The following is a 5,417-nucleotide window of genomic DNA, read 5'->3' as shown; positions in this document are numbered from 1 at the left end:
GTTTTACTCTCTTGTCACTCTTTCCTCGTAAGAAATTAACGGCATCTCATTTTAAATCAATGTATGTATATATCAACGTCTGTCACACTATATGCAAAGTACCTGTTTATAGGCCCGTTTGTCCACCTAGACTTCAAGCTCCTCTTGGTGCTCCCAGTGTCTGGCACAGAGCCGACAGTAACTAAATGTTCAGTATGCACCGGCCCAAATGAGAGAACTCTATTCTTCAAACTATTCTTGCAGGTAGATCAGGTAGAGAGTATTATCCCCATTTTATAGAGAGGACCCTTCCTTGACAAAGGTCAAGGAAGTTAAGCAAACATTGAAAATGTGATTCCTGGTACTGGCTACTGAGGTTCTGTGTCTTCAGCGCAATAATCATTCTGAGAGTGCCAAGTGTAAAAGGACTGTCAAGTTGATCTCGATGCTGTGTAAATACTGGTGTCCAACCCTTTTCCTGCTCTTCTGAACAGGCTTAAATTTGTCAGTGCCTCTCTTAAAATATAGCCTGCAGGACTGAGCATAAAACTGCATGTGGCCTGACCCGCCAGCACGCTCTGGGATTATTGCTTTCCTCCCTCCACACTCTGCTGTTCTATTAATAGAGCCTAAGATTGCATTAGGGTTCTCAACAGCCTCCTTGCGCTGTAGGATCGTATCAAGCTTGTGATCAGCTAACCCCTGGGTCTTCCTCATGAACGCCTTCTGTCAAGCCAGGCCTCCCCATCAGCCACTGGGGCAATTGATTTTTTGAAGGCTCATGATTATCTATGACTCAGACTGGAAGGTACAAAACAAGGTCTTGTCCTTCTTTCTTGTGTGGCATCTGCTGAGTAGGTGATGGGGCCTTGCAGGCCCATTCAGAAGCCAGAAGCATGGCTAGCCACTGTCGAGGAGGCCTGCAACATCATTTGATCCACAAAAGCAAGAGGATGCTGATGAAACTGGTTGGCTTCAAATTATTCTTATGTTCATTCTTTCTCCTTTTGGATCATGGTCCCTTCTGAATCTTGTTCTAATTCTGGGTGTTTATACACAGAACCTCTTGTTCCTCCCACCCACGGGCATAGCCACACTTTTATTTCTTAGGCCCCCTCCAAGAGGTATTATTTTTAGCATGAGTGTCCTACTCAGCAATTTGCTCTACAGTCTGTCCTCTATTGTCCCCACATCTAATCTTTTCTCATTTTCTTCTCCTGGGCTTTGTGTGTCAATATTATGTTGATTTCAGCCTACCTGAATCTCCCCTTCAGGGCTGACAGCCCGTCCTCCCTCTCTTCCCTTTCCTTTAATTGGTTTTCTCAGCCACTCGGAATTAGCGTTTGGTTGTTGTAGAAACTGCATTGTGGGCTATTGTGGTGGGTCTTGGTTTCAACTCCAGGAAAACTCTGGATCTGTGGGCCTTCATTCTCAGAATGTGAGAGCAGGGCCCTCAAGTCTGGAGTCTGGGGCCCTGAGGGGAGAGACAGCTTCTCTTTCCTCTGCCAGTAGGGGGAACTGAAATGCATGGGCGCAAGTAGGCGTTCCCACCAGCCACCAGAAGAGGGCGTCATACCCACAGTCCTCCAAAGTTGGAATTTCTCATAGAAATAGATCTTGTCCAGGATGGCCTCCTGAAGACTCAAAGACAGGGTGGGATGACACTACAGCCATGCTATTACTGCTGCTTTAGCCACCTCTAATACTGTGTAAGTGGTAAAAAACAAAGAATTTTGAAGAAGCGGACCCAACGTTGGTCTAAACTAATGGGTGGGTTTGTGGGCCTGAGCTGTGAGCTTGTTACTGGCAGATTGGCAAGCTGATGGGAGGCTATGAGGCTAGGAGGGGATATGACTATGAGAATGTTTGGAGTTCACAGATGTCACTTGCAGAGTGTGCAAGGGCATCTGGGTGGAGGGGCCCTGCATATTTCCAGCTGTGACATTTAGATTTCTGTTTGGCAAGGCAGGTCATGATGGAGATGGGGCAAGTTCCCAAGTGGGTGTAGAGGTGTAAGGGAAGGTGACGGTGGCACTGTGTCAACCATTTCCAGGTGGAGTTAAAAGGCATAGCTATTTTCTTTTGGGGGCCCCAGAACCTTTCATCAAGACTCAGTTGGTAACTGATTAAAAAAAGAAGAAATGGAAGATTAAGCCCAAGAGGCCATAGGAGAAAATGTGTTCCAGGTGGAAAGGACTGTTACTCTATTAACACCGTCGGGTGTTCAGGCAGCCCACTGTTCTCCCACCCTCCCAGGCAGCGCTGGGCGACGGCCAGGTCTAGGAAGCAAAGGGCTCCCTAACTGCCAAGCAATGAAGACGTTTAATAAAATATTTACCTACATGTATAAGAATAATGATGACAGAATGACAAACAGCAGTTAAACAGCTTTAAGGTGCATGGGAGAGCAGCCCTGGGATATTTTTAATGAGAACGGTAACTTTCTGTTTAGTTCCTGAGGCATATGTCTTGTGTCTAATGTACCGACACTCTTAAGAGAGAGCTATGGTTGGGGAGGGGGCACACCAAGATGTCACAGAGGGTCCCCTGCAGGAAGCTGCCATCCAGATGGGCTGCAGGCAGCCTTACTCCCAACCCCAAGCTACTGACCACCTCGTGTAACTCTTGAAGATTAAAGATTTCCAATCCCTGTCCCCATCATACCTAGAAGGATCCTTGACTGTGGTCGTTCAGTGAATGATATTGATATTAATTAGGAGTCTGGCCTGTTCTTGTTCAGCTAGGCTCATGAGCAGCATTTACTCTGGTTGGGTGTGATAATTCTCGAGGTGGAGACAAGAAAGAGAAAGGCAGAGGAGACAAAAGGGAGCAAAACTCTCCAACCACACACTGGGTTTCTAGCTGTGTCCAGTGTGAAAATGGAAAAAGAAAGAAGGAAAAGTTTTTATGTCCATTAGAGAGTTTTTACATATCTCTCTCATATGGAAAAAAATAAAAACAAAATTTCTTATCATTTAAGTAAAAAAGACCTTGATGTCTCTAAATATACCAATGTTTGAAAAATAGGATTTCACTTTCTCTCCAGCCTCATACTCTCTGACATTTTTCATGTTTTTTTTTTTCCCAAATATTTTATGCCTCCAATTATGTCTCTGTTAGAAAGATACCACCTTGGCTTTCCCATAGCATACACAACTAGAAGGACAGACTTAGGGTCCATAAGCGCATGCGTATTTTCACTTTCTTGGAAGAAAACAAACTAGCCCTGAATTTAAGAGCATGCTCAGAAGTCATAATTCTTGAGGAAAGAAGCTATTTATTTAAGGGAAAAATACAAAAGGCCCATTACTTTTGCATATGGAATTTATACTTGGTGGAATTTGCATGAATAAAAATTCACTAAATACTTTCTGGTAAAAATATGGTTTGCTTTTTTGGTACCAAGTCTGCCATATCTGTTCTTAAAGGTAAGGCTTATGAGACTACGGGAGACAAAGTGAACAGACACGAATCAGCAAGGCACTTGGCACGGCAGTGAAACACAATACCGAAAAGTAAACAAAGAGCATTGTATGAAAAAGAGCAGGTTTAAATTAATCTTGCTTTTCCAATCTGAAAACATGCTCATGGTTGTTAGTAACCGAGCCAAGACATTTAAATCATATATATACTTTTATAGCTCGACAGTGACCTTTTATAAACTGTGCAGTGGGGATAAGAAGATGAGCAAAGAGATGCTCCAGAAAGAGCATTTTAGGTAATTAAACATGAAATGTGTTGCAATCTGATAACATTAATAATACGCAGTCACTACTTTATATTTAATATGCAATTCATTTGCAATTCATTTGGCCAGTCTAACTAAAGCACTCTATAAATGTTAGCATATGAATCCTGTTGCAAACCAATAAAGCAGCTCTATTTTAATGCATTTTGTAATATCTCTGTATTAGTCAGTCACCTATTCTGTGTAACAAATTACTCCCAAACTTAGTAGCTTCAAATAACAAGTATGTATCATTTCACACCATATCTGAGGGTCAGAAATCAGAAACGGCTTAGCTAAAAGGTCCTGGCTCAAGGTCTCTCATGAACTTGTAGTCAAGATGTGGGCTGGGGTAGCTGTAATCTGAAGGCTAGGCTGGGGCTGGCAGGTCCATTGTTAAGGTGTCTAACTCACAATTCTGGCAAGTTAGTTTGGGTTGTTGACAGGACCTCTCCATCGGTCTACTTGAGTGTCTTTAGGACATGGCGCCTGGCTTCTGCCAAATCGAGTGATCCAAGAGAGAAAGAGCAAGGTGGCCGCCACAGTGCCTTCTATGACCCGGCCTCGGTATTCACCCACTATCATTTCCTCCGTATTGTTTGTTTGTTTAGTCTCATCAGTATGTTTTAAAGTAATTGTGTTCAGCTTTGGTTGCACATTAGAATCGCTTAAAAGGTTTTAAAAAGACCACGCCCAAACTGTTCCCCAGACCAGTTAAATCAGAATCTCATGGATAGACCCCAATATCAGTATTTTTTAAAGTTCCCAGGCATGACTACAGCCATGCCACCCTGAACATGCCCGATTTCGTCTGATCTCGGAAGCTAAGCAGAGTCGGGCCTGGTTAGTACTTGGATGGGAGACCTAGTACTAGGAATACTAAGTGCTGTGGGCATTAAAAAAAATTAATTAAAAAAATTAGTTAAAAAAAATAATAAAGTTCCCAGGCAAAAGTACTGTATAGCTGCACTGACCTGTGTTTGCCTCATTTGAGATAATTCCAATACTGCTTCACCCATAAAAGATTATTCGGAAGAAAAATTATTCAGAAATCTTAAATGCCATGGTACTCTAAGAAAAATATGCATTCAAAAGAGAAGATATTAAAAGTGAAATGAAAGTAAGTTCCCTTTCTAGCAGCATGGCAGACTGAATAACTTGAAAATCCTCCCATTATAAATCATCTATAAATACTGGTCAAAATGCAGTAAACACCCATCGAAATGCGCCAGAAGCAAAAGAGAGATGACAGCATGGTGAGCAAGTAGGCGGAGGTGGAGCTGGCTTCCGGCAGGTTTACTGGCCTTGAAAGCCTCAAGTTTGAGCATCAAGATGAAAAAGAGACTGTGTTTTGGGCCCATTAAAAGTGGGGAGATGGAACTGAGATTCCCCACATAAAGCTGGAATCCTCAAAAGGATGAATCATTACAGAAATAATTCATTGGAAAAAAATCTTCCTAATGGCACAGGGAGACAAGAAAATTTCTCTTGGCATGAGCAGAAAGTGGAGAGAAAAGTCTTCGCTGAGAATATGGGACTACGGCTCAAATTTCATGTAAATTTGGGGGTGGAATTTACCCTATCTGTAGGGTCCAGGATCCGTGAACCTGAAAAATTAAGATAAAAATACAAGCCCAACACCAAACCAGAAAAAATACGTGGATACAATCCACCATAACCAAGATGTGGTAAAAACAGGAGTCCCAGGAAC

At 42.6% G+C, this 5,417-nt stretch overlaps 1 pseudogene; it reads left to right on the top strand.

Moving 5' to 3' along the window:
* Positions 1-4,479: 4,479 nt before the first annotated feature.
* LOC111742974 lies at positions 4,480-4,601 on the top strand (annotated as a pseudogene).
* Positions 4,602-5,417: the final 816 nt, after the last annotated feature.

Source organism: Pteropus vampyrus, unplaced genomic scaffold (assembly GCF_000151845.1).
Source record: "Pteropus vampyrus isolate Shadow unplaced genomic scaffold, Pvam_2.0 Scaffold104, whole genome shotgun sequence".
Lineage (NCBI taxonomy): Eukaryota > Metazoa > Chordata > Mammalia > Chiroptera > Pteropodidae > Pteropus > Pteropus vampyrus.
Note: the sequence above shows the minus strand (reverse complement) of the source record. Positions and strands in the feature narration are given on the sequence as shown.